We start from the raw sequence: 26,270 nt of genomic DNA on the forward strand, positions 1-26,270 counted from the left end.
TAACACTGGTAAGTTTAAGGTGTACAAGGTAGTGATTTTATTGTTGGTATTCAAAATCTCAGTCATGTTCGACTCTTTGTGACCCCATGTAATGCAGCACATCAGGCTTCCCTGTCCTTCACCATCTGCTAGAGCTTTCTCAAACTCATGTCCATTGAGTCAGTGATGCCATTCAACCTTCTCATCCTCTGTAGTCCCCTTCTCCTGATTTCAATCTTTCCCAGCATCAATGTCTTTTCTTCACATCAGGTGGCCAAAGTATTGGACCTTCAGCTTCAGCATCAGTCCTTCCAATGAATATGCATGATGCTATACACTTTGTGTGTGTGTGGGTGTGTGTGTATATATACATATATATATGTAAAATGATTATTTTATGTGTAAAATAATTACCATAAGTAGGTTAGTTAACACATCCATTCCCTCATGTAGTTAAAGTTTTGTGGATTTTTCTTGGCCAAAAGGAACAAACTTTTAGTTATACGATGACTAACATCTGAGATGCAACATAGAGCATGGTGACTATAGTTAACAATACTGTATTGTACATTTGAAAGTGCTAATAGCGTAAATTTTAAAGGCTCTCATCACTAAAAATATCAAAAGTATATTTAATAGATTTTCTGAATAGAAACCTCTGTTTTTACTCAGAAAAATGTAAAACCAAAATAATATGTCTTCTCTTTCATTAAGGAAAATATGAAATACAAAGTGTAAGTAGTACTTTGAAATGAATATGCTGCTGCTGCTGCTGCTGCTGCTAAGTCGCGTCAGTCGTGTCCAACTCTGTGTGACCCCATAGACCGCAGCCCACCAGGCCCCCCCGTCCCTGGGATTCTCCAGGCAAGAACGCTGGAGTGAGTTGCCATTTCCTTCTCCAATGCATGAAAGTGAAAAGTGAAAGGGAAGTCGTTCAGTCATGTCTGACTTAGCGACCCCATGGACTGCAGCCTACCAGGCTCCTCCATCCATGGGATTTTCCAGGCAAGAGTACTGGAGTGGAGTGCCATAGCCTTCTCCGGAAATGAATATACTTCTGTTAAAAAGGCACTGTAAAGCATACCACTTGGGGCTAAAAATATTCAAGCAACATGTTAAAATCCCTTCACTTTGATGATAAGACACGCTAAGAATACATAAATTTGTGATCCGGGAAACTAAATAAAGAACTTGCTTCTAACCACTCACATTTGGTGAAAATATATGTATATATTAATCCTGTCTGATCATGATTGAAATATTTCTGATATTTTGACATACCACTTAATGTAAAGTTTTAAGAACTTTTTTCTTATAAAAGACAGCTACATCTAAATTTGAAATTCACTGGCCTAAGCTACACTCCCATAGACAAGAAATATGTTTTCGTAAGAAACAAATAGTCCATAAAAATATATGCATATTATTTTTATTTAAATTCTAAATGAGATCATCATATTTTTTCTATTCTATTCTATTTCTATTTTTTCCATTCTCTCCTCAAAATAAGTATAAAAGTTAAAAGAGGTTTTGTTTGTGGTAGATGACCGCTGTGATCCTTTATCTACCATTTACAAAGTAGATATTAATATAAATTATTAAGACACAAAAATTATTTTTAGAGTTTCCAAAATCTAAACATTGAATGGGATATAATTTATATCTCTACATTAACTTTCATTGTGATAATTCATTAAAGTTGAACACTCTGAAAATGAAAAATATTTATCTATACTCTGTTCAAGAAATATTTACTCAGAACTCCCTGTGCACTAGATATCCCTATTCTAGGGATAAAAGAAAAATTAAGAAAATGAAAGCTAAGTGTTAGTCACTCAGTCATGTCTGATTTTTGCAACCCCATGGACTGTAGCCCACCAGGCTCCTCTATCCATGAGATTCTGCAAGCAAGAATACTTGAAGGGCTCATTCCCTTTTCCGGGAGATCTTATCCCAGGGATTGAACCCAGGTCTCCTGCTTTGCAGGTGAGCCACCAGGGAAGCCCCTCAAAAAAGAAAAATGAAGTGCAGTGTTTATCCTGAAGAAGATCACAGTCTAGAAGGGAAGCCATACTAATAAACAGATTAAGATTAGGACATTCAATATGAGAGGTTAAATGATCATAATATGCCTAAGCTGGTGTGATATACAAAGATAGACAGCAGACAACAAGAAAATAATTCAACAGTCATTTAGAAAATATATCTTAATCTCTTATTATGTGCCAGTCAATGTTTTTGTGGCTGGGAACATGGCAGGGAAGAAAACTGCTTTCACAAAGCTTATATTTCATGGCGGGGAAGCAGATAATAGAAACAGATAAGTTGTATGTCCTTTGGGCAAGCTCAGGGAGTTGGTGATGGATGAGGAATCCTGGTGTGGTGCAGTCCATGGGGTCTCAAAGAGTTGGATACAACAGAGTGACTGAATTGAGCTGAAGTTGTATGTCAGGTGATGGTAAGTACTTCATTACTGAAAGGAATTCTGAATCTTGACTTGACAGCCAATTGAGATGTAGAAAAAACTTGCTTAAAGTAACTTGACTGGGATCAGAAATCATGTCAATTATCATTCTCATTATCACCATGTGAAGAGAACAGAAGATTAAAAGCCAATGAAAATACATTGTTCTAGAAATCTCTGTTTCCAAGTTTATATGCACAGTATGGAAAGCATGATAATAACCAAGAATGACTAATAAGCTACACATAGTATGTTAGAATAAGTATGTTGAGGAGTAGACAGAGGCAAAGTTTTAACTACTGGGTAGTCCAGATGAGAAACAAGGTTCCATAACCATAATAAAGGTTATAGTGGGAAGAAAAAATTATAACCATCCTAATTCTTCCTTCTCATCTTATAAAGAGGGTGCATTCTTTTTAACCTGGCATCAGCCTCCCCAGATACTGTGGGGTGGGATGGAATAATAGGTAAGGAGAGAAACTCTTATTCTTTATAACACTAAGGAAAATACAGCAGTGACTTTTTTTGTGGGGTGGGAATTATAATTAAAGGAAGAAATGTATATCAAAGGTCCATTTAGAGAAACACATTTAAGGTGTTACTTTGTGGTGGATATTATGACCCCAATCTTGTGACTTCATGATACCTGAGTAAACATCTGTCTTACTAAAGATTTTGTTAATGGATCTATTGCTCTGTTGAGAAAGCATCATTCTTCAAGAAAACTTGACACAATTGCTAGAGGAAGACTGTCACAACAGTCCCTTTTGAGAACACAGTATATGTGGACTGAGTATATGAAATAGCCTGGGGGTTTCATTTTACTTTTACAAAGACAGTGTTAACCTTTAAAATATGTAGTTATTTTTAAAAATTTTGTATCCACAGTAAACCATTCTGGTCAAATAATGTTTTTATAAACCTAATAATTTTTAAAATGTACTGTAAGGTCATAGTTTAGACAGGAAGAGCAAAAGACAAACTGCATGTTTCAATTCTCTTCAAAAGTGTTTTCCACAAATCAGTCAAAAAAACTCTCACATTTATTGGCTAGAATGTCTATCTCAAGTGGTAAGCTTTCTAAAAAAAAAAAGAAGAGAATGGATGTGTTCTAGGTAGGTAGTAAGGTCCATCTGTCTAAAGAAAAATATACATTCAAAGTATTGTTATTTTAAACTTCTTATTTTAAGTGATTTTATTGAATTACTGCTGCTTATAGCAACTTGGAGAAGGGAAGGCAACCCACTCCAATATTCTAGCTTGAAGAATTCCATGGGCAGAGGAGCCTGGCCAGCTGCAGTCCATGGGGTTGCAAAGAATCAGACACGACTGAGCTATTTTACATATATACATACCAACTGCTTATACTAGTAAAAGTAAAATAATGGGTAAAACAATTTTAATATAAAGAGTAATTAAAATTTAGTAATAATAAACAAATATGTTCTTTAGTAGACTAAGAAAAACTTAGACAATGTGCTCCGGCATAGACATCTCTCTATTCTAATTGAATGAAATATCTATAAGGATCACAAATTGAAAATCTTTCAAACACGTCATCCATGTCTATTTCTTGGCAGCCTTTGGGTATAAATGAATTTCAATCCTAGACAATTTATAAATCGACCTTTCCATAGTTTCTAACAAACAAAGGCAGGCAAATTCAGCCAACATTTTATTATAAACATACTACAGGTGAAGCATCATCAACTAACCATAGATGACCTTGAGATAGTAAACATTTCATGCTGAGTTAAGAAATTCTTTAATCTGTTTCTCCTTTCATTCAGCAAATATTTACTTTGAACCAATTAAGTATTACCCCTACTGAGAATCTATGATTCAACTTAGTGTTTTAAAATATGTTCTATATAATTAACTGTTTTGTGGTTGATTAAAGGAAAAAAAAAGTTTTATTTTTTGTAAATATTTTCATCTGCTTCCTTGAAAAGCTGTCTGTGACTTGAGAGTACTAAGCTTAGTATAAGTAGGCTGTTGATGTGAAGAGGCGGGGGGTCAGGGGATGAGGAGCAAACTCATAACAAACGGCACAGATCTAAAAGGAAGACAGAATCAAGTGAGATATAACAAGGGCTATCCTTCAGAAATACTCCTTACAGCTTGAGAGCAAATCAAAAAGAAAGGGGCAAGAGTACCATCACTTCAAAAGCTGACCTAGAAAAGTTTTTCAATGGTTACAGGCAAGTGTTCTCACTGCGAAGGCAAAGTCTGCAATAACTAAATGGTTTTAACCTAAAATCTGATTAGATATGGTTCATACAAATGCCACTTGCTGAAATGGAAAAGAAGGACGTACAAATGGTTAAATTGAGTCAAAATGTGAAGGTTGTATGCACCGCAGAAAACTGTGAGTGATTTGAAACTTCTTTTGGATGAAATTGTGCTGCATCTTAATTATTATATCAAGCCAGAAGATATATTGCTTGATTGAGCACTAAGTGATGAATTTTCTGAACACTGGTATATTTTCCCCAACTATTAAAAAAGCTTATAAGGAAAATACAGCCTAGGAAAGTTCATCTTATGTAGTATGATGTCATCATTAAAGTAATGTATAGAGAAATAAAAAGTTAGTTCTAGATACTAAATTTCTTACATGAAGTGTAAGAATCCCCAAAGAACTGTGGAAAAAGAAAATTATTGGATCTTCCTGGAGATGTTTTTTTTTCTTTTACAATTATTGTTGTGTTAATGCTTTTTGCTAGTATTATCTGTGTTGCAATCATGCCCATGTTAAGTGAATTTCTCCAAGAAGAACAGATAACTGATCAAATGTTGTTTGACCAACTAGTGTTGGTCTAACAAATGTGATGATAAAGATGTCTTGATCAACCACGAGGGGCTTTTTAAAAGCTAGCTTAGAAAAAAATGAGCTTAGGGAGTTCCCTGGTCGTCTAGAGGTTCGGATTCAACACATTCTTTAAAATGATTTTTGGTTTATAAAACTGCCAGACTCTTTACGGACATGTTTATTTCAAGTTGTTAATTTTGAGAGAGAGCAAGAGAATCAAGCGAAAAATACATTATTTTAAAATCCAGCATAATTGATATGAAAAGGTAGTAGCAAAGAGTAGTAAAGGTATATATTTCACTATTTAAAGAAGGAATAGGGAGAGGCTGTGATTGGAGAAGATTCAGAACACATTATAGATGTGTGGAGTTCAAAAAGTCTGTTACAATGTCTTGGAGCCAAAGCTTGCAGAAACATGCACAGTCACCAAGATTTCCATCTGCCATTCAGAATGCATATGTCTGTGCATTCAATTAAGAAACAAGAACTGAGATGCTTTTCATTTACTTTCACAAAACCTTAGAGGAAAAATAAAACCTACATGATCTGATGGCAGGAAGCTGCGAGGATAGTAGGGTGTGGATTAGTCTTTGAACTTCATGAATACATGAATGGCAGTAGAAGTTCAATATGGAACAATTTCGAGGCAAAGTACAAGTCTTAGAAACAGAGAAAGGAGCTATACATGCAAGAATTTAGAGGGGACAGAATACACAAGTAGAACTAACACAAAGCATCAGTTATAATGCACTCACAGGAGGCAAGAAAGGATTAACAAATTTAGCAGTTTACCTTTGTGGCCTGCTTTGGAAGATTTCAAAACCAAGAGTATGAACTTCAATGTGGGTGATTGCAATATAGCTCAATGATGTGAAGTTTCATTAGGCTTGCTTCTGGCAAATGCCAGATTACTTCATGGAAAAAGAGATTCCATGAAGATATTGAAGATAATTTCAATATTTTGAAAGTGACACAATGTGGGAGGATATGAGAAGAGAACTATTAGTTATGCTAGGTTATTGGATTTTCTGGGCTTTCCAGGGGGCACAGTGGTAAAGAATCTTCCTGCCAATACAGGAGACACAAAAGATGCAGCTTTGATCCTTGGGCTGGAAAGATTCCCAGGAGAAGGAAGTGGAAACCCACTTCAGTATTCTTGCCTGGGAGATTCCATGGACAGAGGAGCCTGGCAGGCTACAGTCCATAGTTGGACATGAGCATGATTGAATTTTATCCAGAAAGCATTGAAAGTATCATTTGCATTTTAAAAATTCTTCTTTGCAGTGTGGATAATATATGGAGGGGAGATGAGGTTGGAGGCAGAGGGATAAATTGAAGAATGCTGCTTGACTCAGGGGAGAAATAATCATGTTAGAGAGAAGATTATAGATTCCATGAATATTTCATAGTTTGACTTGTCAGTATTCAAAGATTAATTGAAATGAAACTGTTGAAGTAAAAGATGGAATTAGAGGAGTGTCATAGCTCTCTATCTTAAGCAAATAGGAACAGACTGTCATTCTGAGATGTAATAGGTATTTGGTAGGAGAAGCTTTATGGTAGTGGGTAGTGGTGATATGTGTTGGGTTCCTTTAGAACAAGTTGGAGCAGGAAGAGCTCTCATTCACTGCTGCTGGGACTGCAAAATGTTACTGCCACTTTGGAATGTTTGGAGGTTTATTACAAAACTATAAATACACTCTTACTACTTGATGCAGTAATCATGCTCTTTGGTATTTACTCGAGGAAATTGAATATTTGTGCCCATGAAAAGCCAGCATAGTGATATTTATAGCAGTTTTACTCATAGTTGCTCAAACTCAGAGGCCATAATGTGTCCTTCAGTAGGTAAATGGATAAATGTACAACCAAACATTGAACTATTATTCAGTGCTAAGAAGAAATGAGCTATCAAACCATAAAAAGACATGAAGAAACATGTATGCATATTACGAATAAAAGAAGCCAAACTGAAAAGAATATGTGCATATGATTCCAACTACATGAAATTCTGGAAAAAGCAAAAACTTTATAGACAGTAAAAAAATCGCTATTTTCCAGGATTTGGAAGGGAGGGATGAATAGGTAGAGCAAAGTGGACTTTAGATCACTGAAACACTCTTCTGTTACGATCACTACAATAAAGGGTACACATCATTACACATTTGTCACAACTCTTGGAATGTAAAACATCAAGAGTAAACTCCAATGTAAACTATGGACTTTGGGTAACTGTGTGCCAAGACAGATTCATGGAATGTAACAAATGTGCCACTGTGGTGCTGAATGTCTAGGTCGTGGAAGTTGTGTTATGTGTGAGGGTGTGGATGTGGGCAGGGTATATATAGCAACTTCCTGTACTTGCTGCTATTTTGCTATTTGTTTGTGAACCTAAAACTGCTATAAAAATCATTAATTTAAACATACACAACCTCATGGGATCTTGGTAAATTTCATATTCTGTGTATATTTTTTATGACATACATAATTCTTGAAAGAATGTTTGGGGGCGTATAAGGATTACAGGAATCTATATCTATATCTCTGTCTATATTCATATCTCATAAGATGGGAGAAAATAGGGGAAAACTGAAAGAAAAGCTAGAGCAAGTACAGAAATTACTCAATAATAAATTGAACATATCTATAATATTCACCTTCGCACCTCTACAGGGCTCAAAATTTGTTCGAAACTCTTGTTTAAAAAGAACATATTTTACTCATGTACACATTTCACATCACAGGATTAAATATATTTTTGAAGATGTGATAATTACTCTTTAATGTTTACTGGAATGAGTCCTTGATGGCATTGTCTTTTCATTGTTTTAGGAAGGCTTTGCTTCCTGAGCTCCTGTCTTAGCATTTTCTCCTGTAGAGATCCATAAGTAATCTCCCAAAAGCAATTTTGCAGAAATGGTAGGTGGAGCAATAAAATGCAATCCAGTTACTAACTCTCTATTGCTTTTATTGAACCCAGTGGCAGTACTTTCATATAAAGTATCCTATATGAAAGACTCCACATACAGTCTGACAATCCAACAAATGTGTGTATTCAACCAACCTTTCCAGTATAATCCCCTGTTGGGCACAAAATGTCTGTGTATATAGACATGCAGGCATTCAGAGAAGCTGAATGACTTTAGCTTGTCTTAAGCTTCAACATCCTGGGTTGCATATGCATGCTGTCCATCAGAGAGGAATTCATAAAGTGAAATATGGAAAGAGAGAAGCAAAGACTAGGATAAATCAGATCAGCATGCTTCAGGTTGAAAACTCATGAATTCCTGAATGTGTTGTGACCTAGCTTACCCTATATAACTCTTGGAAAAGCACTCTTTCTGTTTGTATCAAATAGAAGAAGTAGTGTAAATTATAAATTACTCAATTTCACATGTAAAAATATACATCAAGTATACATTTGAGTTGACATTACCAATTATCTTACTTGAAACATAAGTACATGAACTGTGACAATTAAATGTGGCAGAGCAAACAATATCTATGAAGTATTTATAATGGTCTGCGAAGAAATTTTTCAACACTTAATTGTAACCGCCAACTTTACATAATACCATAAGAAAATACAGAATTTCCTTTTATATATCCTGTATTTTTAAATTAAACTTTCACTGCATTATGCTTTATTTTGCTGTCTAGCTGGGTAGCTTATACACAAATTACACAAATAAGAATAAATACTAAGTCACTTCTGCCTTGAGAAACACACATACACAAAATTATAGTATTTTAAGAATTAGAAGTCTTAGAACATCATAAACTCGATAATGTAAAACTCAGGCTCATTAATAACACACCAGTACTGCATGATATTTTGGTCGATACAGATTTTAAAGTCAAATACCAATATGGGTCAAGTAGATAACCTAACTGGTAAAGTTGGACAGCTGGAATCTGTGGTAAAAAATAAATTGTCATCACCCAATCTTTCCTTGTGGCTCAGCTGGTAAAGAATCTGCCTGCAATGCTGGAGACCTGAGTTCAATCCCTGGATTGGAAAGATCCCTGCAGAAAGGAAAGGCTACCCACTTCAGAATTTTAGCCTGGAAAATTCCATGGACTGTATAGTCCATATGGTGGCAAAGAGTCAGACACTGAGTGACATTCACTTTCACTTTCAATGGTATCCTGCAAAATCATGAAGCTGAGTTGTGCCTTATCTTCTGATTTTCTGTTAATTGGGAATGAAGATTTTATATTTAAAACACACAGCCTATATATAAAATATAGACAATTAATTCTAAACATGTGTGTGTATATATATATATTTATGTACACACTTATCTCCCTACTTCTGCAGGATGCTGCTACTGCTACTGCTAAGTCGCTTCAGTCGTGTCCGACTCTGTGCGACCCCAGAGATGGCAGCCCACCAGGCTCCCCCCGTACCTGGGATTCTCCAGGCAAGAACACTGGAGTGGGTTGCCATTTCCTTCTCCAATGCATGAATGTGAAAAGTGAAAGTGAAGTCGCTCAGTCGTGTCTGACTCATAGTGACCCCATGGACTTCAGCCCACAAGGCTCCTCTGTCCAAGGGATTTGCCAGGCAAGAGTACTGGAGTGGGTTGCCATTGCCAAATAAAGACTCCCATTTAACAAAAATCATCTGAACCCAGGGATCGAACCCAGGTCTCCTGCATTGCCGGCAGTTTCCTTACCAGCTGAGCCACAAGAGAAGCCCATTTAACACCACCATTAGGCAATTATTAACAATATGAATAAAGTTATTTTAGGCATATGAATGAAATATATACATACATAGTACTTCAGAGAAATAAATGGTTAAATTGTATGAAATATTTTTATCAATGTTTGGAGAAAGCAAATTGATTCTATTCATGTCCTGAAATCTATGTATATACGCAAGGTTTTATAATTTTCAAAATTAAATTATATGTTTATGCATTGAAACAAAGGCAATTTTAAGGTTGACTCATAATCATAAATAGAAAAAAAATATTTAAAATTAAAAAAAAAAGATCTCTTTCTCTTTCTCTTTTGTTGCTAAGTCATATCCGACTCTTGCAACCCCATGGACTGTAGCGTGCCAGGCTCCTCTGTCCATAGGCGACAGTACTGGAGTGGATGCCATTTTCTTCTCCAGGGGATCTTCCTGACCCAGGAATCAAACCTGGGTCTCCTGCATTGCAGGCAGATTATTTACCAATTGAGCTATCAATTGTTTAATCATGTACTAAACATATTTTCCTTAATATTTCAATACTATTAATTTATTTAAAATTTTAAATGATATTTTCTCACTGTTGAAAATATTGACAAATAAACATATAAATTAAAAGCATGCAGATACATCAAAGAGATAGACAGCATTAAACTTTTGGTGAATTCTATTCGTGATAATTTAATTGAATACATATAACCAATAGAGAATTTAGGGTGAATTGACTGTAAAGTTCTATAATCTGTCTTGTAACTCTTATAAGCATTTATACCATTAAACAGTGTTTGAATATTTACTTTTTAATGGCAATGTGATATGCATCATGTAATTACACATAGTTTAATAGGCAAAACTTATAGTATTAGTAATGTATGATGCTCTCAATATTTTACTATTATGAAAAATGCTATGAAGGACATTTGATTAATTAATATTTCATGGCATCTTTAGAATAATTTGCTAGAGAAATTCTGAATCATGTAACACAACTATATTTACTACCAGAAGGCTTTCCACCATTCTGTGAAAATTTTCCTCTCTGCACAGTCCTGCAAGCTGTAAATATGAATAATAAACAAAATTTTGTCAGTTTGATTGATGATAATCTCATGAAATGTCTATTCTTATCTCTTAATGAATATGAGCATATTTTTTTGTGTTTGCTATTTGTATTTGTACTAAGAACAATAATCTTTTCTCTTTCATACTTATTGCAAATATTTTCCTATGTTTTCATACTTTAGTATTATTACTAAAGGAATGGATAAGATACTAGAAATATCTAATATTTACATGTTTATGTCATTTTGTAAAATATGAAAGTAGGAAAAATAAGAAAACGCTAAACCAGATTTATTTACCCTCAATATACATTCATTTTCTTATGAATGTTCTCTCACTTTAAAAGATTCTATTTCTTGTGTCAGTGTGAGAACAATCTTTAAATTCTCCTCTCTAGAGAAAGTAGATGAAATAACTGGCTCAATAAAATTTTAGCAAACTAAGGAAAATTAGGCAAAATGATTGCTAAGTATAGAAAAGATATAAAGATTTCTTTAAAACAATCCCTGTCACACTGCTCTAAATATGATTACATGTGTGATATACTAGATAAATGCTACTGTGTAAATGCTTGTAACAGAAATATATCTTGATTTTAGTCCTAATAAATATTCCTGTTGTTTTATTCCATATTAAATTGACCCATGTTCCATGAATGTTTGAAAATAACTTAAATTTTTCTTTACTTTCAAGTAGGAAGATAGAGAAAAATTTTAGCACTCAAAACCACCTTTCACATGGCCCAGAGATATGAAAATACAGTTCTATGTAAAAGAATACAATTATGTTGCAGAGATGCACTTTTGTGATTGTGAATTTATAGTTGGAAACTTTGACAGTTGGGAACAAAAATTAAATTAATTGATACAGTGTAATATTAAGTATGACAATATCACAAACTGAAGCATTTAAATGGGTGTCACCTGTATATTTTATTCAAAGAATTCATCACTGAAATGAATTCTATTGAATAATCTATAATTTCATGATATACAATGAAATCCGGCTTAAATCACTTTATACAGTTTAACTTTGCCTCATATGGATTTTTGATAGTGAACAAGAGCTGAATGAATGGGATTCTTGGGAAGAGGAAGTTTAAGTGATGTTATGATCATTCTATTTTCATTCATGTAATAAAGGTATATTGTTATTTATATAAGTAATCCAAATTGCCTTTTTATTAATCTGAGCAATAAGGTTTGCTTAATCTTATTTAGAGATCCAATACTTCAAAACTGTAACCACTTTAACTTTGAATTATATTAGTTTTAATGTAATCAATGGATTCTATTTAAAACATATAAAATGTATTAATGAAAGAAGTGTGAATATTAAATCAAACTGAGAAGCTTCCTGAATTGTATATAGTTTATTTGCCTTTTCATAGAAAAATTCATGGATAAATTGTCATTAGCAAAACCAAAAATGAATCATTGATAAATCATTGTCATGGATGATGTCTATGAGTGACTAATTTTTAATAATTAAAACTGAGAAAATCATAAATAATTTCCCAGTATGGTGATTTAATATTGAGTTACAGAAAGATCATGAAATAAAGTTAAGATAAATTAGAATCAAGTGGATATAAATAAGGATGTAAGGTGAATTAAAGGTCAAAGTTGCTAGAAAATTTTATCAACTTATCTACATGAAACATTCCTGGGATGAATTCTTTCAAGCTGGCTTGAGGAATAAACAAATATGTAGCAGCAGAATTGATCATAACTGGTGGGAGCTAATATTAGAAAAATATTTCTTCGAAAGAATGAGACCAATATATGGTGCTTGACACATATTAGGAGTTTAATAAATGTTAAATAAAATTTAAGACAAAATAGGAGAGGAAAAGCACATAAAACATTATCTGCTTCTGATAGATGGTTATTGAATGTCATAGTTAAAATAGCTACTCCAAAAAAGATATTATAATCAATTAATTCACAGCTAATTTGGTATTTATATCTTGCCAAGTACAAATTAAGCACCTGTATATACTCCTGAAGGTTAATAAATACATTCATATGAATGCAGTAACAATTTTAGTATTTATAAAGTTTTAAGTTAATTAATGATTCAAATAGCAATACACTGCATATGTATAAATTTCTATGCTTTATGATTTTATCATTATTTTATAAAATATATTGCCTTTGGGTTTATTTGTATGATAAACATATAATATAATCACATACTGCAGTAATCATAAAACTGAAATTAGAAGTTGCTCTAGATGCAATGTAAAACCAAAAAACTGCAAAACTTCTCACTTATAGTGAGAAAATTATGTTTCATGTTGATGTTAGGTACAAATCAATGTTATATTATAAAGCAAGCATGCTTCAGTTAAAAATAAATTTTAAAAATTTTTGAGAAAATTAAAATTTTGGTACTGTACATCATTTAAAGACATGAATGAAGCAACGTAGCACACAGGCACCCAGTTCCTTTAAAACATCCATACTAAGGACAATGAGTCTGATTTTCCATGAATATATGATTCATTTATTTGTGACAATCATATGTATTATCAATATTTTAGAATATTATATGTCATATAGCTTTGATATAAGTAATAGTTTTGTACAGAAATATTATTATAGCCATGAAGTGGCAAATAAGCAAAGCTAAATAACCAAAGAACAATTTTAAATGAGATAGAGTTTAAAAATATGATTAGGAGGTGATGACCATTCATTGAAAGTCTACTATATCCCAGAAAATGTGCTATATATTTTCACATTGTTTAACTTTCTAAAATATCTTAGCAGGTATTTTTATTCTCATTTGTTAAATAAATAACAATTTGATGAGTTAAAGGAAAGAATTATGATTCTTTCTTTTCCAATACGAATGATCCAGAAATGATTAATACATCTAAAATTATGCAGCTAAAAAAATAAAGTAAATAAAATAAAATTATGCAGCTAGAAGGTGACAAAATTGTTCAACCATAACTGCAAAACTTACATTTTTACCATGATATCATGCTGAATTTTTGTATAATAGAAGTCAAATTACCATTAAACTGAGACAAATTTATACCATTATTCCTCTTAGTGTGGAAAGGAAGTTCAACATAAATCCTGATAATGAGAGACATGATCTATGAGAAAGTCAGAGACTACTTAGATGGCCATATAACTAAGTAAACAAAGTTAACACTGGATGGGGATTTTCAAGAAGAAGTAAAGAGCTTTCTAGTCCTGTACAAAAAACCATGGATCAACTGGCTGAACAACACTAGCCCACTTCTCTATTGTGTCTCTCTGCTTTATTTATCTGATTCATAGACCTTGAATATATTACATGATTAAACCAATTCATCCAAACATTAAGCATGATGCTCACATATCTTCACTGAAGAAAAGTATTGATTTACCAAGACAAAATTTCCTAACTCTCAGAGGCTATAAGTGACTAATTATATACACCAAATAAATTGAATCTGCCTAGAGTCAGTTTATTTACCACTAGGGGTTCTGAGATTTCAGTCTTTACATTACAACATATGCCCTGTTGTTGTTCAGTTGCTAAGTCATGTCCACCTATTTGCCACCCCATGAACTGCAGCATGCCAAGCTTCTCTGTCCTTCACTATTTCCTGGAGTTTCCTCAAACTCAGGTCCACTGAGCCTGTTATACCTTGCGAACATCTCATCCTCTGTCACCCTCTTCTCCTCTTGCACTCAATCTTTCCCAGCATCAAGGTCCTTTCCAATGAGTTGGGTCTTCATATTATGTTACCAAAGTATTGGAGTTTCACCTTCAGCATCAGTCCTTCCAATGAATACTTCTTTAGGGTTAACTGGTTTGATCGCCTTGCTGTCCAAGGTACTCTCAAGAGTCTTCTCCAACACCACAGTTCAAAATCATAAGTTTTTCAGTGCTCAGCCTTCCTTATGGTCCATCTCTCACATCCGTACATGACTACTGGAAAAACCAAAGCTTTGACTATATAGACCTTTGCCATTTTTCAGCATAGTAATGTCTCTATTTTTTAAAAAGCTGTCTAGAATTTTGTTGAGGATTTTTGCATCTATGTTCATCAGTGATATTGGCCTGTAGTTTTCTTTTTTTGTGACATCTTTGGTAAAAGAATGAAACTAGATCACTTTCTAACACCGCACACAAAAATAAACTCAAAATGGATTAAAGATCTAAATGTAAGACCAGAAACTATAAAACTCCTAGAGGAGAATATAGGCAAAACACTCTCAGACATAAATCACAGCAGGATCCTCTATGATCCACCTCCCAGAATTCTGGAAATAAAAGCAAAAATAAACAAATGGGATCTAATTAAAATTAAAAGCTTCTGCACAACAAAGGAAAATATACGCAAGGTGAAAAGACAGCCTTCTGAATGGGAGAAAATAATAGCAAATGAAGCAACTGACAAACAACTAATCTCAAAAATATACAAGCAACTTATGCAGCTCAATTCCAGAAAAATAAACGACCCAATCAAAAAATGGCCCAAAGAACTAAATAGACATTTCTCCAAAGAAGACATACGGATGGCTAACAAACACATGAAAAGATGCTCAACATCACTCATTATCAGAGAAATGCAAATCAAAACCACAATGAGGTACCACTTCACACCAGTCAGAATGGCAGCGATCCAAAAATCTGCAAGCAATAAATGCTGGAGAGGGTGTGGAGAAAAGGGAACCCTCCTACACTGTTGGTGGGAATGCAAACTAGTACAGCCACTATGGAGAACAGTGTGGAGACTCCTTAAAAAATTGCAAATAGAACTACCTTATGACCCAGCAATCCCACTGCTGGGTATACACACCGAGGAAACCAGAATTGAAAGAGACACATGTACCCCAATGTTCATCACAGCACTGTTTATAATAGCCAGGACATGGAAACAACCTAGATGTCCATCAGCAGATGAATGGATAAGAAAGCTTTGGTACATGTACACAATGGAGTATTACTCAGCCGTTAAAAAGAATTCATTGGAATCAGTTCTGATGAGATGGATGAAACTGGAGCCGATTATACAGAGTGAAGTAAGCCAGAAAGAAAAACACCAATACAGTATACTAACACATATATATGGAATTTAGAAAGATGGCAATGACGACCCTGTATGCAAGACAGGAAAAAAGACACAGCTGTGTATAACGGACTTTTGGACTCAGAGAGAGAGGGAGAGGGCGGGATGATTTGGGAGACTGGCATTCTATCATGTATACTATCATGTAAGAATTGAATCGCCAGTCTATGTCTGACGCAGGATACAGCATGCTTGGGGCTGGTGCATGGGGATCACCCACAGAGATGTTATGGGGAGGGAGGTGGGAGGGGGTTTCATGTTTGGGAACACATGTAAGAATTAAAGATTTTAAAATTTAATAAAAAAAAATCTAAAAACAAACAAAAAATAAAATAAAATGCTGTCTAGGTTTGTTACAGCTTTTCTTTCTAGGAGCAACCATCTTTTAATTTCATGGTTACAGTCATCATCCGCAGTGATTTTGGAGCCCAAGAAAATGAAATCTGTCTCTGTTTTTCACTTTTTTTCCCCATCTATTTGACATAATATGATGGGACCCAATGTCATTATCTTCATTTTTTGAATGTTGAATTTTAAGTTAGCTTTTCTAATTTCCTCATTTACCCTAATCAAATGGCTCTTTAGTTCCTCTTCAATTTCTGCCATTAGACTGGCATCATCTGCAGATCTGACTTTGTTGCTATTTCTCCCAGCAATCATGATTCCAGCTTGTGTCTTCCAGGCTGGCATTTCACATGAGGTATTCTGCATATAAGCTAAATAAACAGGGTGACAATATACAGCCTTGACATACTCCTTTCCCAATTTGGAGTCAGTCTGTTGTTCTATGTCCTGTTCTAAATGATGCTTCTTGACCTGCATATAGATTTCTAAAGAGGGAGGTAAAGTGGTTTGGAATTGCCATCTCATTAAGAATTTTCCACAGTTTGTTGTGACCCATTTGGTCAAAGGCTTTAGCATAGTCAATGAAGCAGAAGTAGATGTTTTCCTGGAATTTTCTTGCTTTGTCTGTGAGTCAACGGATGTTGGCAATTTGAACTCTGGCTAGTCTGCCTTTTCTAAATTCAGCTTGTGCATCCTGGAAGTTCTTGGTTCACATAACACTGAAGCCTGGCTTGAAGGATCTTGAACATTAATTGCTAGCATGTGAAATGAGTGCAGTTGTATAGTAATTTGAATATTCTTTGGCTTTGTCTTGTATGACCTAAATCAAATCCCTTATGACTATACAGTGAAAGTGAGAAATAGATTTAAGAGACTAGATCTGATAGACTGCCTGATGAACTATGGATGGAGGTTGATAACATTGTACAGGAGACAGAGATTAAAACCATCCCCCCAAAAAAGAAATACAAAAAAGGCAAAATGGTTGTCTGAGGAGGCCTTACAAATAGCTGAGAAAAGAAGAGAAGTGAAAGGTAAAGGAGAAAAGGAAAGATATACCCTCTTGAATGCAGAATTTCAAAGGATAGCAAGGAGAGATGAAAAGCCTTCCTCAGTGAACAATGCAAAGAAACAGAAGAAAACAATAGAATGGGAAAGACTAGAGATCTCTTCAAGAAAATTAGTAATCTTCAAGAATATTAGTAATCATGGCCTACCTACCATTTAACAGCTGAGCCACAAGGGAACCCTCAAGTTGGCTTAAAACTCAACATTCAGAAAACTAAGATGATGGCATCTGGTCCCATCACTTCATGGTAATTAGATGGGGAAACAATGGAAACAGGGAGAGACTTTAATTTCTTGGACTCCAAAACTACTGCAGATAGTGACTGCAGACACGAGATTAAAAGATGCTTACTCCTTGGAAGAAAAGTTATGACCAACCTAGACAGCATATTAAAAAGCTGAGATATTACTTTGCCAACAAAGGTCCATCTAGTCAAAGCTATGGTTTTCCCAGTAGTCATGTATGGATGTGAGAGTGGACTATAAAGAAAGCTGAGTGCCAAAGAATTGATGCTTTTGAACTGTGGTGTTGGAGAAGACTCTTGAGAGTCCCTTGAACTGCAAGGAGATCCAACGAGTCCATCCTTAAGGAAATCAGTTCTGAATATTCATTGGAAGGACTGATGTTGAAGCTGAAACTCCAATGTTTTGGCCACCTGATGCAAAAAAAAAACTGACTCATTTGAAAAGAACATGATGCTGGGAAAGATCAAGGTAAGAGGAGAAGCATACAGCAGAGGATGAGATGGTTGGATGGCATCACCAACTCGATGGGCATGAGATTGGGTGAACTCTGGCTGTTGGTGATAGACAGGGAAACTTGGTGTGCTGCAGTCCATGGGGTCACAAAGAGTTGGGCACAACTGAGCGACTGAACTGAATTGAACTGGGATTGAAATGAAAACTGACCTTTTCCAGTCCTTTGGCCACTGCTGAGTTTTCCAAATTTGCTAGCTTATGGAGTACAGCATTTTAACTGCATCATCTTTTAGGATTTTAAATAGCTCAACTGGAACTATATCACCTCCATTAGCTTTGTTTGTAGTAATGATTCTTAATGCCCACTTAACCTCACATTCCAGGATGTCTGTTTCTAGTTTGGTGACCACATCATCATGGTTATCTGAGTCATTAAGATATTTTTGTATAGTTCTTCTATCTATTCTTGTCATCTCTTCTTAACCTTTTCTGTTTCTGTTAGGTGCATTCCATTTCTGTCTTTTAATTTACTCATCTTTGCATGGAATATTCACCTGGTATCTCCAATTTTCTTATAGAGATCCCTAGTCTTTTCCATTCCATTATTTTCCTCTGTTTCTTTGTATTGTTCGTTTAAGTATGCTTTTTTTATTTCTCCTTGCTCTTCTCTAAAACTCTGCATCCAGTTAAGTATATCTTTCCCTTTCTCCTTTGTCTTTCACTTCTCTTCTTTCTCAGCTATTTGTAAAGCCCCCTATGACAACCACTTTGCCTTCTTGCATTTCTTTTTCTTTAGGATGGTTTTGCTGACTGTGGCTCAGATCATGAGCTCCTTATTGCAAAATCAGTCTTAAATTGAAGAATGTATGGAAAACCACTGGACCATTCAGGTATGGCCTATGTCAAATCCCTTAGGATTATACAATAGAGATGACAAATAGAGTCAAACAATTAGACCTGGTATACAGAGTGCCTGTAGACAGAGGTTTATAATGTTGTACAGGAGGTGGTGGTCTTGTCTGTTTTTGCTTACTTTTTTCCAATCTGATAGATAAGAAAAGTATGTAAGTTTAGTTTCAGTTTGTATTGCTTGTATTACAACCTAAGTTTGCTCTCTTTTTAATGTTTATAGGCAGTTTATATATTTTTATGTGTAAATTGCCTGTTCATCAATTGGAAATATTTAACAAAACTGCATACCCAGTAACACTTTGGCATGGTAAACTGCTTCTAGAATCTTATTGTTTACTCTTCAAAGTATCAAAATACATGCATTCATTTTATATACATTATTCACCATGCAATATATTCATACATACAAATGCAAAAGGTTTTTCTTTGAGTCTTAATTATAGTAATAAAATATTGCAAGCACAGGAACAAGCAAGGATTACTTCTTTCACCACTACTATTCAACTTAGTATGGAAATTCTCAGCTACTGCAATAAAAAGGAAGATATATATATATATATATATATATATATATATATATATATATATATATATATATACCTACATACATACATATATATATATATATATATATACCCATATATATGTATATACTGCTGCTGTTGCTAAGTCACTTCAGTCCTGTCTGACTCTGTGCGACCCTATAGACGGCAGCCCACCAGGCTCCGCCGTCCCTGGGATTCTCCAGGCAAGAACACTGGAGTGGGTTGCGATTTCCTTCTTCAATGCAGGAAAGTGAAAAGTGAAAGTGAAGTCACTGAGTCATGTCCAACTCTCAGCGACTCCATGGACTGCAGCCTACCAGGCTCCTCTGTCCATGGGAGTTTCCAGACAAGAGTACTGGAGTGGGGTGCCATTGCCTTCTCCAATATGTATATACATACATACATACATATGTATGTGTATGTATGTACATACACATATATGTGTATAAACACATACATATACACATATATGTACATATACATACATGTATGTATGTATGTACATATATACGTGTATGTATATATAAACAAAGGAAAAAAGGAAACTTCATTTGCAGAAAAAGTGGTCATCTATGTAAAACATCTTGCCCACCACCAAAAATACAAGGCTAACAGGGTTTCAAGATATAAAGTTAATATACAGATAAAGCACAAGCTGGAATCAAGATTGCCAGGACAAATATCAATAACCTCAAATACGCAGATGACACCACCCTTATGGCAGAAAGTGAAGAAGAACGAAAGAGCCTCTTGATAAAAGTGAAAGAGGAGAGTGGAAAAGTTGGCTTAAAGCTCAACATTCAGAAAACTAAGATCATGGGATCCAGTCCCATCACTTCATGGCAAATAGACGGGGAAATAGTGGAAACAGTGGCTGACTTTATTTTTCTGGGCTCCAAAATCACTGCAAATGGTGATTGCAACCATCAAATTAAAAGATGCTTACTCCTTGGAAGGAAAGTTATGACCAACCTAGACAGCATATTAAAAAGCAGAGACATTTCCTTGAAAACAAAGGTCCGTCTGGTCAAGGCTATGGTTTTTCCAGTAGTCATGCATGGATGTGAGAGTTGGACTATAAAGAAAGATGAGCGCTGAATAATTGATGCTTTTGAACTGTGGTGTTGGAGAAAACTCTCGAGAGTCCCTTGCAAGAAGATCCAACCAGTCCATTCTAAAAGAGATCATTCCTGGGTTTTCATTGGAAGGACTGCTGTTGAAGTTGAAACTCCAATACTTTGGCCACCTGATGCAAAGAGCTAACTCATTTGAAAAGACTGTTGGTGTATGCCAAAACCAATACAATATTGTAAAGTAATTAACCTCCATTAAATAAATAAATTTATATTAAAAATAATAATTAAAAAAGAAAGAAAAAAAAAAAAAAGACCATGATGCTAGGAAAGATTGAGGGCAGGAGGAGAAGGGGATGACAGAGGATGAGATGGTTGGATGGCATCACTGATTTAATGGAGATTAGTTTGGGTAAACTCCGGGAGTCGGTGATGGACAGGGAGGCCTGGCGTGCTGCAGTCCATGGTGTTGCAAAGAGTCGGACATGGATGAACTGAACTGAGCAGTAGTTAATTATTTTTCTATATACCAGCAGTGAACAATTGCAACTTAATATTAAAAGAAAGTAGCATTTATTTTATCATCAAAAAGTAAGCATAAATCCAGGAAAACATACATGAAACCTGTAAATGAAGAGGTACACAAAATTCTGAAAAGAAACAAAGAAGTTCTTCTTGTTTATTGATCAGAATATTCAATATTTTTACACTTTCAATTCTTCCAAACTTGATCTATAGACACAATGCAAATTTCATCAAAATTTTAGCAAGGGATTTTGTAGATATCAATAAATGATTTTAAAGTTTATATGGAGAGAAAAATATATAGAAAAGCCAAAATAGTATTAAATAAGAATAAGGCTAAAGACTTACACTAAATGATTTCAAGACTTAATATAATGTTACATTGATCAGAACATTGTGATAATGAAATTAAGATACAAATCAATGGAACAGAGTACAGAGTCCAGAAACATTCACACAAATACAGTCAAAGGCAAGACAAAGAAGCAAAGACAAGTCAATGGATAATATATATTATTTTCAGCAAATGGTGCTGGGAAGATTGAATATCTATATATAAATAACTGAAACTAGACACAGAATTTATAATATTAGGACACACATGCACAAACTAAATAATAGATTTAAATGTAAAATAGAAATCTATACATCTTCCAGAAAAAAAAAAAAAAAAAACAGGAAAAAAGTTATAGGACCTTGAGGTTAGGATGAGTTTTTAAATATAAGAATAAAAGCATAATATATAAGAGAAAAAAGTGATGTTATGAATTAAAAAAATATAAAGCTTAAAGCTTCTGCTCTGCAAATGACACTGTAAATAGAATGAAAAGACAGGTCACAGACTGGGAGAAAATACTTGCAAAGTATAAAGCACTTGAATTCAAACTCTATAAAGGATTTTTTAAACTCTACAATAATAAAAAAAATAACCTGATTAATAATGGGTAAAAAGACCTAAATAAATACTTTGCTGACTAATATATATGAATGGCAAATAGCAGGTGAAAAGATGTCCAACGTAATTTATTATTCAAGAATTTTAAATTAAAACATTAGTTAGGATACCATTAGCATTTACTAGCAAGGCTAAAATCCCAAAACTCCAACAATACCAATTTCTGGCAAGAAATGTGGAGAATAGAAATGCTTAGTCATTTGTTGTGGAATGCAAAAGAGTACAACTTTGGAAGACAGTTTGTAAACTTCTTATAGAGCTAAACATAGTATTACTATAAGAACCAGCTATTGCACTCTGTGTTTAGCATTTTGTACTTCTGAGTATTTACCCAATGGCTTTGAAAACTTTATGTGCATACAAAAATCTGTATGCAAATGTTTATAACAGCTTTTCCCTTAATTGCAAAAATTGGAAGCAAACACAGTGTCCCTAATCGATACATGGAAACAAAACTCTGTTACAACCATACAATGAAGAATTAGTCACCAACTTGAAAAAATGAACTATCAAAATATGAAAAGAAATGAGTGAATAAATGCATATAGCTAAGTAATTGAAACCAACCTTAAAAGGTTACATAGTATATGATTCCATTAAATGACATTCTGAAAAATGTGAAACTACAGAGATAGTGGAAACATCACTGGTTGCCAGAGTATTAGAAGTGGGGGTTTAAAAGATGGAGTAGAGAGGATTTTTAAGGCAGTGAAGCTACATTATATAATACTATAATTGTAGATACATGACACATGCTTTCGTCAAAACACATAAAACTTTAAGCATAAACAGTTCAGTTCAGTTGCTCAGTCGTATCCAACTCTTTGTAACCCCATGAAACACAGCACGCCAAGCCTCCCTGTCCATCACCAACTCTTGGAGTTCACCCAAACTCATGTCCATTGAGTCGGTGATGCCATCCAACCATCTCATTCTCTGTCATCCCCTTCTCCTCCTGCCTTCAATCCTTCCCAACATCAGGGTCTTTTCAAATGAATCAGCTCTTCACATCAGGTGGCCAAAGCATTGGAATTTCATCTTCAACATCAGTCCTTCCAATGACCTCCCAGAATTCTGGAAATAAAAGCAAAAATAAACAAATGGGATCTAATTAAAATTAAAAGCTTCTGCACAACAAAGGAAAATATAAGCAAGGTGAAAAGACAGCCTTCAGAATGGGAGAAAATAATAGCAAATGAAGCAACTGACAAACAACTAATCTCAAAAATATACAAGCAAATTATGCAGCTCAATTCCAGAAAAATAAATGACCCAATCAAAAAATGGGCCAAAGGACTAAATAGACATTTCTCCAAAGAAGACATACGGATGGCTAACAAACACATGAAAAGATGCTCAACATCACTCATTATTAGAGAAATGCAAATCAAAACAGCAATGAAGTACCACTTCACACCAGTCAGAATGGCTGCGATCCAAAAATCTGCAAGCAATAAATGCTGGAGAGGGTGTGGAGAAAAGGGAACCCTCCTACACTGTTAGTGGGAATGCAAACTAGTACAGCCACTATGGAGAACAGTGTGGAGATTCCTTAAAAAATTGCAAATAGAGCTGCCTTATGACCCAGCAATCCCACTGCTGGGCATACACACCGAGGAAACCAGAATTGAAAGAGACACATGTACCCCAATATACATCGCAGCACTGTTTATAATAGCCAGGACATGGAAACAACCTAGATGTCCATCAGCAGATGAATGGATAAGAAAGCAGTGGTACATATACACAATGGAGTATTACTCAGCCGTTAAAAAGAATTCATTTGAATCAGTTCTGATGAGATGGATGAAACTGGAGCCGATTATACAGAGTGAAGTAAGCCAGAAAGAAAAACACCAATACAGTATACTAACACATATATATGGAATCTAGAAAGATGGCAATGACGACCCTGTATGCAAGACAGGAAAAAAGACACAGCTGTGTATAATGGACTTTTGGACTCAGAGGGAGAGGGAGAGGGTGGGATGATTTGGGAGAATGGCATTCTAACATGTATACTATCGTGTAAGAATTGAATCGCCAGTCTATGTCTGACGCAGGATACAGCATGCTTGGGGCTGGTGCATGGGGATGACCCAAAGAGATGTTATGGGGAGGGAGGTGGGAAGGGGGTTCATGTTTGGGAACACATGTAATAATTAAAGATTTTAAAATTAAAAAAATAAAAAAAAACTAATAATAAATAAATAAATAAAAAGAAAACCCAGGACTGATCTCCTTTAGAATGGACTGGTTGGATCTCCTTGCAGTCCAAGGGACTCTCAAGAGTCTTCTCCAACATCACAGTTCAAAAGCATCAATTCTTCAGCGTTCAGCTTTCTTTATAGTCCAATTCTCACATCCATGCATGACTACTGGAAAAACCATAACTTTGACCAGACAGACCTTTGTTTGCAAGGAAGTGTCTCTGCTTTTTAATATGCTGTCTAGGTTGGTCATAACTTTCCTTCCAAGGAGTAAGCATCTTTTAATTTGATGGTTGCAATCACCATTTGCAGTGATTAAATAAAGTCAGCCACTGTTTCCACTATTTCCCCATCTATTTGCCATGAAGTGATGGGACTGGATCCCATGATCTTAGTCTTCTGAATGTTGAGCTTTAAGCCAACTTTTTCACTCTCCTCTTTCAATTTCATCAAGAGACTCTTTAGTTCCTCTTCACTTTCTGTCATAAGGGTGTTGTCATCTGCATATCTGAGGTTATTGATATTTCTCCGGCCATCTTGATTCCAGCTTGTGCTTCTTTCAGCCCAGCGTTTCTCATGGTGTACTTTGCATATAAGTTAAATAAGCAGCGTGACAATATACAGCCTTGACGTACTCCTTTTCCTATTGCCACCAGTCTGTTTTTCCATGTCTAATTCTAACTGTTGCTTCCTGACCTGCATACAGGTTTCTCAAGAGGCATAAACAGTGAACCACAAATAATGCAATTTGAAAATATTAATCTCATCTAGGAGTTCAGAGAATCCCATGATGAAATGCTGAATATGACAAAATAATTTAACTGTATGACAAATATATAAAACAACCACATAGAAGGTAAAGGAAAAAGAATGTGCTAATCTAAATAATTTTGTAAATGAGTAGTTTGTAAGACTAAAGGCAAAAGAAACTGTACATAAATATTATACATAAGTAATAACTTATGAGGTTGTTTCCTATGGTAGTACAGTTAAGATTCTGATATATTACATTTGTATATATTATACATATATAATGTAACTGAAGTATTAATATATGAATGACAGATAATAGAAGTCAAGCTTGCTACTATTGGAGTGGAAAGTTATATACAAACGTTGGGAAGATAAGACATTCCATGTAATAATGGACTGGATTTGGAGACATTAGTAAGAATTCATGCTTACCTATAGAAAACCAATAGGCATCAGTGCTTACCTAAAGGAAAACTTACAGATATGTGTCTATAATGACCAGTAGGCATGTATGTATCTCTTTGATCTATAGGCTGAGAGGTCCCAGAAGTCATCATATCCCAATAGCAGTGAAAACACCTACCATTCAGATACTTGCTTCTCGTACTGTATGCCAGTGAGAAGAACCACACTGATTGGGAACAGTCCTAATTCTAGGCCTAAGGGAAGAAATGTACAAGATGAACCCAAAGCATCTTATAATTACAGTGTAAGGAAGTGCTAAGAAACAAAAAATCACATTGAAAGGGTATATGCCAAGGGACATAGGAGCCAGAAAGAGTTCTCAGTGACCAAAAATGAGAAGTAAAGCACATAGCATTGATTTATAAGCCAAAGGGTAAAATAAATATGTGTGAATTTATACTGATATAAATAAATGATCTGATAAATAAACATGGAAAAATAGACAAATCTCTGGTTAGAAAAATTCTAAATAATTTATTTAGGTACTCCACTCTGAAGGCGATGGAGTGGAATTTCCACTCAAGTGTGTATGCATAGTGACTTGCTCCCAAATAATACACTATAGAGAGGGAGAAAAACAGAGTGACTTTACAGTGGAGAAATGTGAAATGTTAATATCAATAG

Source organism: Capricornis sumatraensis, chromosome 1, assembly GCF_032405125.1.
Source record: "Capricornis sumatraensis isolate serow.1 chromosome 1, serow.2, whole genome shotgun sequence".
NCBI lineage: Eukaryota > Metazoa > Chordata > Mammalia > Artiodactyla > Bovidae > Capricornis > Capricornis sumatraensis.